This window comes from Homalodisca vitripennis, chromosome 2, assembly GCF_021130785.1.
Source record: "Homalodisca vitripennis isolate AUS2020 chromosome 2, UT_GWSS_2.1, whole genome shotgun sequence".
Lineage (NCBI taxonomy): Eukaryota > Metazoa > Arthropoda > Insecta > Hemiptera > Cicadellidae > Homalodisca > Homalodisca vitripennis.
Window position 1 is genome coordinate 77626511 of NC_060208.1, and position 13763 is coordinate 77640273.

At 35.6% G+C, this 13763-nt stretch overlaps 1 protein-coding gene across 1 annotated transcript in view; it reads left to right on the plus strand.

Moving 5' to 3' along the window:
* Positions 1–13763, plus strand: part of LOC124355690 — a 50474-nt gene that overhangs the window by 19019 nt on the left and 17692 nt on the right. The gene's annotated exons all lie outside the window — the stretch shown is intronic.

A 13763-nucleotide genomic window follows, 5' to 3' on the forward strand; every position in this document is an offset into this window, starting at 1 on the left:
AATCTTCCAGCAATCTGTTATGTACATATTGTAAAAGTGAATATCTTGATCCGATTTCTTTGGCTCTGATATAGTATACGTAGGTATAAGATTGAGTATAAGATGCCAGTACGATCTGATTCTAACGTCTAAAATCCTCCATGGTATGGTAAAATATTTGTTTACATACCTTAGCTATGGTGGGAAAAGTGTACTGAATGTGGATGTTGAGTTTAGCTCCAGTTCTCCTTCCTCTTTATCACAGACTTGCCTTCTAGAATCTGGAGGCATGTTCTTTCACTGTGACTGTTGAGTTTAGCTCCAGTTCACCTTCCTCTTAATCACAGACTTGCCTTCTAGAATCTGGAGGCATGCTCTTTCACTGTGACTGTTGAGTTTAGCTCCAGTTCACCTTCCTCTTAATCACAGACTTGCCTTCTAGAATCTGGAGGCATGTTCTTTCACTGTGACTGTTGAGTTTAGCTCCAGTTCACCTTCCTCTTAATAACATTCTTGCCTTCTAAAATCTGGAGGCATGCTGTTTCACTGTGACTGTTGAGTTTAGCTCCAGTTCACCTTCCTCTTAATCACAGACTTGCCTTCTAGAATCTGGAGGCATGCTCTTTCACTGTGACTGTTGAGTTTAGCTCCAGTTCACCTTCCTCTTAATCACAGACTTGCCTTCTAGAATCTGGAGGCATGTTCTTTCACTGTGACTGTTGAGTTTAGCTCCAGTTCACCTTCCTCTTAATCACAGACTTGCCTTCTAGAATCTGGAGGCATGCTCTTTCACTGTGACTGTTGAGTTTAGCTCCAGTTCACCTTCCTCTTAATCACAGACTTGCCTTCTAGAATCTGGAGGCATGCTCTTTCACTGTGACTGTTGAGTTTAGCTCCAGTTCACCTTCCTCTTAATCACAGACTTGCCTTCTAGAATCTGGAGGCATGCTCTTTCACTGTGACTGTTGAGTTTAACTCTAGTTCACTTTCTTCTTAGTGCAGCATCTGAACTCTGATGCTGTTATAGACGACTTTTGAATTCAAGTTATGTGTAGAAAACTCGGTTGGTCTACCGTGCTTAAAGTTCGTGTCTAAAATATCGAAGTGCACTCAATTGTGCACCTGATGACACAATGAGACTTTTTTGATCTAGACTACAGCATATTTTGAAGTCTAGGTATCTTTGATGTTGAAACGATGTAAAGAGTTCGTTTTGATCTTTTTCATCGACGAATTTTTTGATATCTTAAGATAAACATATCTCCAAACACCAGGCACAACCTGTGACAGCGCCAGATTCTGGAATCTGGCCACTGCACTAAAAGGAAGGTGACCTGGAGCTAAATTGAACATTCACAAAATCTTTTGTTTGTATTTTTCCAGCCTTTAGAAAAAGTATCTGAAAAGCTGCTGCCGAAATTTTGTTTAAAAATATAAATACGATATTCCAAACGAAAGTCTATTGCACCACCTCAAGCAGTTGTGTAGCCAAATGGGGGAGTTTATAAAGTTTATCAGATTTCCAATGAGACCTCTTAAGGGTTCTTAATATGATGGGAAGGGTTAATCGATACGAATGTTCAGTTCTATTTCAGCTTTCGCATAGTACAGCTTCAGATTACAGACGCTACACTAAGCGGAAGGTGAAATGGGGCTGAACTCAATTTTCACCTTGTAGCCATCACACATTTTACCAACCAGTGATTTATATTGGACATATTTCAGAGACGTGGGTTTTGCTAGAGTTATTTGTAGTTTATGCTTTTAGTACCCCCCCCCCCTTTTTGAAGCGTTTGGTTACAATATTGCTTTTAAAATTCTCTTGACTCCTTGCAATGCCAATCTAAGTTCCTTTCTGAAACTCAAACAATGATTATTTCCACATGTTTCTTGGTTATATTTCTATTTAGGAAGCTTAAATTATCAATAGGTCAACAAACTCTGATAATCGTGTATTATGGCCTTTTACGTTCACTAATTAGCTATGGAATAGGCCTACACCTTTGGAGTAGGTCTTGCCATTCCTACAAAGCTTTTATATGGAAAAAGGCTAAAAGTCTTGGACAACCTAATTTCACAACAATCACGTAAAGCAAGCTTACAGTTACTGAAAATTATCCCGATTCCGTCCTATATCTTGAGTACTTTACATAACGATAGCAGAATATAGATTAATTTGGTTGCAAAAACTCATGTCATGATCATATAATTAGATATAGAAACAACTTAGTCACTCCATAATATATAAGACTTTCCAAAACTCTAGATACCCGCGTTCATCAGCAGCTTATATTATACAGGGTGTCCAAAAAGTCCCGGGTCGGTTAAATATTTTTCAAAATATTTTAAATAGAGCTACATAACCTTACACAAAGTTACTGGACATAAAAATCTATTTTATCACATATTCAGTGATCCGCTACTTCCTCAGGGGGGCGGCCCGCTAGGAGTCAGAAGAAAATCTTAAATGTAAGCATAGGTTGATATGCATATCAAATTAAAGGTCTATATTAGTAGAGTACAAAGCCGCAAACCCGACCTCAAACGGACAACCGAGTCAAAAATGACAGCTGTTCAAAGATGGCTAAGAGTTTGCAACTTAGGTTAATGTAACAAAATACACTGATGAGCTTTTTGATTTTAACTTTACTAACCCAAAACTGTTTACAATTTAATGAGTTATTCAAATGACCCTCAACACCTCAAGAAACACCTCATGTCCATTTTTTAATGTTAGGAAAGTTAAAGTCAAAAATCTCATCAGTGTATTTTGTTACATTAACCTAAGTTGCAAACTCTAGCCATCTTTGAACAGCTGTCATTTTTGACTCGGTCATCCGTTTGAGGTCGGGTTTGCGGCTTTGTACTCTACTAATAAAGACCTTTAATTTGATATGCATATCAACCTATGCTTACATTTAAGATTTTCTTCTGACCCCTAGCGGGCCGCCCCCCTGAGGAAGTAGCGGATCACTGAATATGTGATAAAATAGATTTTTATGTCCAGTAACTTTGTGTTTGGTTTTGTAGCTCTATTTTAAATATTTTTAAAAATATTCAACCGACCCGGGACTTTTTGGACACCCTGTATAATAAACTACCTTTAACTGACAGAAACCTCTTATTAAAAATGTGTTAATATTCTGTGATAGAGTGGGTTAAATAACAAGTTTTCTATACCGTAGGTGTGTACTAGAACTATAAATTTCCATAATAGCCTATTGTAGATTGCAAAAAGGAAAATAAATGTATAAGTTTAGATACATTTCATGTAAAATGTGGTGACAAAGTTGGATGTAATAATTTTGTTAAATTAACTTTTCTCCAAAATAAAATTTTGACGTGTCCAATTGCATTGTAAAAAGATGAAAGGAAATATGATAACAGTTACTGTAGACTTCTTTACGATATTAATTAATCATCTTCACCATTAACCACTTAGAATGGACTGATTTTTAAATAAATTACAACATTCTAAACCGTAAAATCCAGGTTTAAAAAAGTGTCTGCCCATTATTTAAATCTAGTAATTTATCTTTCTTCATAAAAATCTGTTTCATTACTACTCCACTCTTATAGTGATTGTATTTTTATAAATTGAATTTGATCGACAAATAAGTAGTATGGAAATATTTAATGGTGCAGTGTTATAATAAAAATAATATTTTTAATGCATAGGTGGACAGTTAGGACTTTACAATGTACATTATACTGTTATGTAATTGTTACAAATTTGGTTTATTATTACATGGATTGTATGTTGTATCATTTTCAAAATTTAAATATGTATTTGCGGTCTTTTTAATAAGATGAAATGAAGTAAACAAATTCATGCATCATCAAAGTTAAAAATCATCACATTTTATGTACATTTGGTATACAAAATCAGCTTATTGCATTTATTCTTATTGTATCACTTTATGGTTACCATGAAACAGCGAAAGAAATGCTAAGAGATCGAATTTGGTACGGTGCAACATTTTATCTATTATTAATAACTTAGTCTCGTTCGTTGGCTAGCTTGGTAGCCTACGGTACATCATTTCATTCCAATATGGCGGCCGTAACAAATTAAAAACAGCTCACAACTCCACTACTGTATTTACGAACTTAAAGAAAAATAAGAAGTGTTCTGGAATGCTTATAACATGCCGTAAACGTTTTGTAATAAACAATTATTTTTGTATATCAAACTGTTTACAAGACATTGCTTATATGTAATGTAGCTACTTATTCCGACTGTACTGGAAAAACTGTTTTAGTAAATGTCAAATACGTAATATCAACTCTATATTTACAGTTCGAGGACTTTAGCTGTGCGCGTGTCCTTGAGTGTGTGATGATAGGCGGGAGGGGTGGCGGGGTAGCATTATGCGCTGCGTCCCGGAAAACATTTCCTGTGACTCATGGGTAAAACCCTCCTTTCAGGAATCGTATTGGCCCGAATAACTCATCACACTCGCTAAAATCAGTCTGTTTTGTAAAAGTGCTGATTGTGGTGGAATTAAATAATAAGAGAAAACCAAATAATAGGAATAATAGGACTTGTTTTTAAGTTGTTATAGTGCTGTCTAACATGTTTTAGAAAATAACGTATTTGTCAATTGTATCTGTAAATCAAAATCGTGAGTTTAAAGTCGTTAAAGAGATTGTTGCGCCTTCATCTCAGCGGCTAGCACGTAAACGCAACCCGCCACACAGATAGCGTTTGTTTGTGGAGAGGGTAGTATCTGGGCCCTACGAGCACAGCTAAATTCCTCCAATTTGTACACTGGTACAGGCAATTAAACAATTTAAAGTAATTAATATTAAAATTATACTAAACTGTAGCGCTCAAAATCTACATAAATCCTTACATCAAACTAAATACCTTTTAAGAAGTCGGTTATTACTAATTTTAAGTTTTTATTAAACAAAGCTGAATGGTTTATCTTGTCTTGTTGATTTTTAGCCCGAATAAAAACGTTTATCATATATATTGATTAGTATATCGTGCTGGCCGTGGTATAGCATTATGTTAATGTAGATTCCAGACTGATATCGCTTCTATAAGCGTCTACTTTAGCGGTGGCCTTGGCTGAAGTCGATCTGATAGCAGCGTTATACAAAGCAGCCGGACTGCTAGCAGACACGCACAGACATCTGATTGAAAGACAGGATAGAAATTTGCTCATGGCAATTTCTTAGTGTACTGCAGCAGAGTTTGCTAACAAGTTGTGCCATATAATATTTTGAAATTTGCACTATAATACGACCATAGATTTCTTACGCAATTAATTTTTATTTGGTGCTGTGTTATTATTCGGAGGCCACTCTATCCCTATCTACTAATTGTTATTGCGCGATATAAGCCCTACTGTAAGTAGGTTTAGATCATGTTATAATATGTTATTAGTAGTACCAAAGTTTAAGTTGGCCTTTACGCACGCTTACGTGACCTGACCTTGAATTTGGATACTATCCGAAGGATATTTTCATTTTATCGCCAGAAGTGCGGGGAAGGCGCCACCGAAAACCGCACTGATGGCCAGAAGCATTTCCAATCGGTACTTTTCTGACCACAGGTCAAGTGCCATATCGCCCAACGTTTTTTATAATACACACGTATATGTATTTACCTACTTATATAGCCTAACAACAAATAGTAGGTAGGGACAGAGTGGCCTCCGGATAATATTCCAAAGTACCTTTTATTCTTACATTAATATAAACGAAAACGAAAGGATAACGAACATGAATAGGAAAGGAAAGTAATAGTAGGATGAGAACTTGTACCCTCCCAACATTACCTGAATACTTCACTCCACAACAAGGGGAGTGGGTAAGCATGTTCCTGTGCACCATGTACACTCCCTTTAGCTTTGGCTGTAGTCTTATTTCACTCTCTGAATTCATAATAGAGGACTTGTGAACTCTTATGATGATGATTCCCTAAAGTAGTGGTGGGCAAATCCAGAATTTTCAAATCTCGAGTCTGATTCCGAATCTTAAAAAACGGTTACCTATTCTCGAATATCGAATCTTAATAGTATTTTTAGTTAATGTATGATTTAAAAAAACCTCACAATCCAATTTCTGACAACTGAAATCTTTGGAGATTGTCCGGTAATATAAAAAGTATAATCCAAGAGTACCATTCTATTTTAAGGGGATTTCCAGAGGTTCTCAGAAATAGGTATATTTTAACAACTAAATCATATCCCCTACCTTTTACTTTAACTGAACTGATTATGAACTTCCAGAATCTACGCCTTTACTCTCGTAATATGTTTACATCATGTATTTGTTTTACTCATAAAACATTTAAAACGAGTTTTGAGGAACTTGGTTATGATGAAAAACTCTATAATATTAGCATAATATATTTTATATAGAGAATGTTTATACAACTAGGAAAATTCTTTACTAACATTAATTATTAACAGTCGCCTGTTTGCTTCCCGTCGAACAGCTGATATCTGCGCATAGGTGCAGCAGATGCGTAACATTACACAAAAATAAAAATAGAAAATACAAACTGCAAGCGAAATACTTGTTACAAGAGTTTGATCCTTTGTTAATTAAGTTATCTATTTAATAAACTGCGACGGACGCACACTGATACTTCTCTCTGTCCCCAAGTCGGTACATGACTCGTGTTGCAGTGAAGGTGTTAACAACACATACTCGTAATATAGCTAGAGATATATCACACGAGTAGAAGTTTAAAACGACAATATTTTACTGCTTGTATTTCGTTCTCTAAATTCCATTTTCAATACTTTAAAATTAATAAAGTACAAGAACATTCCATTGCTTCGCACTACCAGCGTCCATTTTTACCTCAGGGGTCTTCTTTGGACGACATATGGAGCGAAGACCGCTTAATAATTGTTGGCATTATAGCCTACTATGTTCATGTTCTCTCGGTAAGTTCTACGGTATCAAATTAATGTTCGAATAATATTAAAAATTATTGAATACAAAAATGTATATGAATTCTCATGACATAAGAAATTTAATTACATCCCGATCTTATAAGGATCTCAGCCTAATAGTCCGGTAAAATATACCGGGTTGAACGTACATAAAATTACTACAGACAAAAGTTGAAGAGAATTTTAAGTTCTACAATTTCTCTAACCACCTTCAAAGCCATTTAGCGTAAGGGAAACGAGATATTTGCAAAAAACTGATTTTCGTGAAGTTTGACCTTAAATATCTTAAGTCGCGTACACGTGATTATATGAGACTTTTGAGCTAAGTTTTATACCATCAAAATAAAGACGTATCCAAATTTTTAGCTTATTATCTTTTATTCCGAGGTTGCATCCTTATTTTTCCTTATTTTACTGATTTATAATTTTTGAGAAAATAAAATAAAACGAATGAAAACGTGGTTTATAAGGCGTTGCTTTCCGTATCTTATAAGAATTGTCAGTATACAGCGTAGTATATGGGTTATTTTCTTCTCCAGATTTGTTTTACAATTATTAAGGACAAACCAACCTGAATAACAGTACATATAAAATAAGTCTTTTTCTTTGTCACATATGTAATTGTTTTAATTAAAAATGTTATTTAAAGAGAAAATTGGCCAAAACTGATGTGTAATTCAATTAATTCATCTAAATTTTAGTCTGTATAGAACTAGTTCCTTGTGGGTAATTGTAAATTTGTCAGCATCTGTATTCAGGGCTATTTTAATGAAAATAATTTAAATATGTAAGCTTGTTGCCAACGCAGTTTCAGTTTTGTTAGTTATTGCAATAATGTCTGTTCGTTCCAATGTCTAATGATTTTGATGCACTTTACTTGTACATATAAAGAAATAAATAAATAAAAGAACTCTCTTATTTGTCTTGGAATGGAGAACATAAACATTATTTTGGTCATTTCTCAATTTGATTCCCTCCTTATTTTACATGTTTATTCAAACTTTGAATCATAATCATAAAACACTTTTACAATCAAGTTGGAAACGAGTTTTAAAATACAGTGCAGTTCTGGGCAAATTGTTATCAATAATGGTTGAAATCAGAATATCTTTTTCCTTCTCAAAATAGAAACAATTGGGACGTCTTACGTCCGTCGTGTCCGTGATGGATGGGGTTGTCTGCAGGATAGTACATTTCTCTAAGGCGGCGGCGACTTTCAGTCCCTCGACCTCTGACCTTCCAACCAGTCATGCAACAAGTAGATTCAACGTAATCCAGATGAAATTTTAGATTAAGTTTAATTTTAAACGTTTGCACAGGTAATTTAATGGTGAATCATTAACACATGCCTTAGAGGAATGAACTCTCTTGAAAATTTACAGTGATACAATTAGGCCTCATCTTGTTTTTGCTCTCAAATGATTGACGGTCTTCTTGAAGCGAACCAGTAACGTGGTTTATTTATGAATTTTTCGAATTCTGAAGTTCATACGGACAAATTTCAGAGAAATTCGGAGAGAAATTTTCAGATTAATATAAATATATAATTAAGTTGTTATGAAATAAACCCACTTTCCGCTAATATGCGATACAAGAATTTCACATGTCACTGGATCCAGAGCTGAATTACACAAAATGTAGCTATGGTGGAAAGGGTTGATTCAATGTGAATGTTGAGTTTAGCTCCATTTCAACTTCCGTTTAGTGCATCATCTGACATCTGACACTGTCACAGACTGGACTCCTGGAATCTGGTGTCCTCATCTGTCCGAAGAGATCCAAAAAAGTTGGCGATGAAGACGTTCGTAATTAACTGCATCGTTTCGATGTGAAAGTAACATGGATCCATCCTCGACATTCACATTGAATCAACTCTCCCCACCGTAGCTACGTTATGTGTACAAAACTTGGTTATTCCGACGTGCTCTCGGATCGTGCCTAAAACATCATAGTGCGCTCAATTGTGCACCTGATGAGACAATGAGAGCACCTTTTCGTCTAGATTGCATTGGATGGCTTGGCTGCTGGGTAAATCTTTGATGTCGAGATGATACAGAGAGATCATTTTTAAGGTCTTTGTCGCCGACTCCAGGAGACAATTCTTTGGCAGTGTCAGATGTGAGATGTTGAACTAAGCGGAAGATGAAACTGAGCTAAACCCAAAATTCTCGTTGAATTTAACAAATTACAATTATACAGGACAACTCATGGCCGCTCGTACAGAAAAAACAGATACATCAAGCTCACCAGAGCAATGTTCTTAGGGCGATTTGATGGAAATACCTATGAACTATTATTAGCGGGATTGTTGTTATTAATTGCATTCTTGGGGAAAATACAACTTGGCCTGTGTTTTTGCCATTAAATATTTCGGAGTGTAATGATTTTTCAAGCATAGCTTTCACAATTAATTAATCTAACTCCATTTACCATTCCACAAGAAAAATTCATATTTCTGACTGACATAGCTATAGCTCCAATATTTATTTTCAAATTATGTCTTATGTGGTGGCATTTCAGGTGCTGTTATTGATTTTAAATATCCGAATGGTAGGTTTAACATTTCTGTTTCAACGTCAGATATTATTGTGGAGTCTATACTTAAGTAAGACTTTTGTTCCAAGAATCATGTTAAGAACTAGAGTGTTAGGAGTTTTACACACTTGCCGTTGAGGGAAGCAGATAAATGCAATTGTCGCTAATGCATCAATGTTTTCATTGTTAAAATACGTAAACATGGTTGACAGTAGACTATATACATTCTGTGATGAAATCTTTACCAAAGTCATTACTTAGTTGCCCATTACCTAACTGTATTAACCATTTAACAATGTCTTTTTTTATCATCCATTGTTCGTATATTTTTTGTAAGATATAGTATCTGAACTGCAGGCCAAATTTTACTCCTTCAAATATACTGTCCCGAATATGGGATTAAGGGCAATATTATTTGTCTGATGTCTCCACCAAAAAACTACGATTTCCCCACCAATTGGTGTTAGAACTGTAGTTAAATCACGTAATTTACGATTCTTACAACTGCATCTACTGGAAGCATAATTGAAGCTCTATCAATTACAATGATCAAAAATGTTTTAATAGATATTCTCTGGTATCAGTATATTTCATGGACGAAACGTATGTTTCTGTTAATGGATCAGGAAGTCCAAATAACCTGTGCAGTGTTGTACCGCCCTGTAAAAGGAGATACTCTGATCCAGTCCACGCTGCAGTTAACGCACTCAATCCCATTCCTCGTACAAGAAAAAACTGTTCTCCACATTTTCCAGGAAATTCCAAGAAAAAAATCCAATTATTATAGTTATCAGTAGCTATAATTTTTTATAAAATATTGTCAATGTTTTTGTTCAGCGTTCAATATTTTCATACATTTATTTTCGTTTATTTGAACATTCATATGATTGTTAATTTACACGTTGCTATTATAGACTGCAGGTGTAAGAATCGTTAAGTTGACATTTGAACAGTCTAAACCATTCCGTTTTAACACACTTTTTATTTATAAAAGTGCCATATTTTCTGCATCTCCTACATTTTCAAATCTAAAATCGTCAACCATGTATTCCTTAAACCTTAACCGCCAATAGATTTATTGGCGACGTAGGTTTGCAGAAGCAGCATATGAAAGCAAATAGCTCTCTAAGTTAATGAGGCATATTGACAGAGTTACCATTTCTTGCAAGCAATTTACCCATTCTTGATCGTCTTCTAGTAGTCCACGGGCAACGACTGCTTTTTTATATTTACTTTAATATGTTCCATTGTAATATTGTCCTTAACCATGGTCTTTACTGTCCACCATTCCTAAAATACTCTTCCACAACCTCGTGGTCTTTCCCTAATACGATTCATTTCAACGTTATCAATTAAACAGAACACTATAAACAATAATAATATAAAGAATGTTTGCTCCAGCTTGTACATTTTCAACAGCTGGTTAATAAAACAGGTGATAGTGATGCAGAGTACAATACGCGAGTAAAATTCCGATTTTTTTCACCGATGCATTTCTTATGGAGATTTTTCATTGCCACTGGGGCGGATCTCGGGTAATTTGTTTTATATCTGGTATTTTTCCCACCGTCCTCATCACTTCTTAATATTTAAAATAAATCTCATAAAGCTATATTATTTTCTTCAAAGTCAGTAAGTAAAATGGGACCAACTACCTGACCCTCTCTGCAATGCCTGCAGCTCTGGTGGTAACCCTATTCTAGCCACTAAAGTTTACAACAGAGAACCCTCCTTCACTGGTTTCCACAAAGCTGGACTGAATCATACAAGTAAGTCAATCAGATAATGGGATCCCTCGCATCCCCTGCAGCTCTGATGGTAACCCTATTCTAGCCACTGAAGTTTAGAACAGAGAACCCTATTCGTAATTACGCTAGGCAGTCAAAGTGAGACGGCTGAACACATAAAGAACGTTGCTCTGAGAAGTCATCAACCCGCCCAAGTGAGGAAGAGATCATTTTGAACCCAACAATGAAAGGGAAGTGTGTTGTTACATTACGTACAACAATAGATTATCGCACTGTAAGAACACACAATGACAAATAATTACTCTAATCCCAACCTATGCAGAAAGAAAGTAGTCAGACAGTATCAGCATACGGCAGACTATCGCATGCGGCAGACTTGGATAGTGACAAGAACTCTCGGCAGGCACGAGACTCAACAATGAAGTGTAGGAAGTTATAAACAAGTTGAACTCTCGGCTTTTGCTCAAAAATAACTTTTCACTGTCGGTATAAGTACTGGAAATTGTTGAGAGATTGGTATTTTATTGCTAAATTATTTAATTTAGAGTAAAATATATAGGACAATAGCCTATAATACAATAATACTCGTATTATTACGCATAACATTATTGATTGGATTAAACCTGGGTCTTTCCTCGTCAAAAAAGTTTAGTCGTAATTCTATAAATACAAATATATATATAATATATATTATATATATATATATATATATATATATATATATATATATATATATATATATATATATATATATATATATATATTGCGTTCAAATGTTTAAAAGTTTGTAGCAAAAATGCCAGCTGAATTTGGTATGAATAGTTCAAAATTCAACTTGTTAAATCCTCGTCCTTTTGATTAGAAATCGGAAATGATGTAAAGACCTATAAAGACAAAATTAATTTTATAGTGTTGAGATACTTTGGCGTTGAAGACCACGAGCTGCTCTGCTCTTGTACGATAAAGTAGAACCAATGGCTTCTTTGCAGTCATAACAAGGATCGCTCAATTACCAAAATTTAATAAGTATATTGTATCAATTGTCTTCGCCGTGTTGTTGATTGATTTGAAATGAAGTATGGGTGGAACTCTGGAATCTGCAGCAGCATGGCATTGTGTAATTCCTGGAAAGATGAAAGCAGTAGAAGGCACAAAGGGCAGTATAATCCACACTAAGTCGATAAAAACTATTTTATATTTGGAATTACGATTAATTAGAGTGTGATTTAATTTCATAACATAGAAATATTTATTTGGCATTTCCAAAACTCAATAACCTGGGTTGAGTATTATTCTGAACCCAAACGTTAAATCAGTTCTTCATTGGCCGATTATCATCGCGTCATCGATCGGTATAGCGTCTTCTGGACGCTCCTCGGGCTGTTTGTGGTTAGAGTTGTCCATTAGAAGTTCAGCTAGACATGTGCATTCCTTTCCACCACGTTTACCACCGATGCCAGTAACTTTTGTGAAGTGATAGCGGCGACGCCTCCATGGGAGCCCCGACGCTATGAGGATCCAGGGCCTAGTATCCCAGTTACTAGGCCCTGATGAGGATCGGAGTCAGATGTACCGCTCCGTGCGCCTGACCTGAAGCGACAACGATGTCAGTGAGTGGCATCGTCCTATATAAATCGTTTTTAGTCCTACTGTTGACCTTTCCCACCATATATATTTCATTTTTTATTCTCATGTACCAAAAGACTCAAATAGATTAGTAGTTACAGGGAAAACTTTTGTCGGCAGATCTGTGGGAACCCTCCTTCGCCTTGCATCACCCTAGTTCTTCGTTTCCTTTCTGATCAGAACTAGAGTTCATGTTCTCTTGTACACGAACGTCACGAAAAGTTTCTTACTTCCATATTAAGAACGCTCATTCGGCCATTCGGCGATGTTGACATCTCAAACACAAACTATTGTTAAGTTGGGAAGTGACCTGTAGACGGCGCGGCGCGGCGACGGTATCGACCGCGACCGGAACATGCGAAGTACTGACCTGACCTTACAATCTGATAACGGTAATGTGTAAGTCCAAGTACAGGCTGTAAAACGTGAACTGGCTCACCCTTGAGTCAGAGTGACGATGAATATTCAGTTCTTGGAATTGATAATTGTGAACATATTGGCGTAACCACTTGAGTCATCAGAATGAAACATTTTTTACAGTATAAATGTAACACATAAAACGACACTTTTCAAACTAAGAACTTGCATCAAAATATCATCTCCCTCCACTGGACAGAGTATAGTTTTCATGAAATGGATAAAAAGTTTTCCCTAAGAAGAAAATCACAGTTATGCGCGTTAGTTTTGTTGGGGATAGAAAGAGGAAGGTGTAAGAGTACAAATATCAATCTTTTCTCTCAGATCTTATTATTTTAGCTTACGCTATATAAAAGATATCAGAGTCAGTCAATTGTATTGATAGGCTACATGTTAGGCTGAAAATGTGAACTTATTAGTTTTTTCATTTCTTTTACTAACAGTAATATAACAATTATTTACATGTTTGGCGGTTGGTTTTAAAAAAGGGATGACCTAAGAAAAAAATTATCGCTTTTCGGTATTTATAACCCTTTTGATA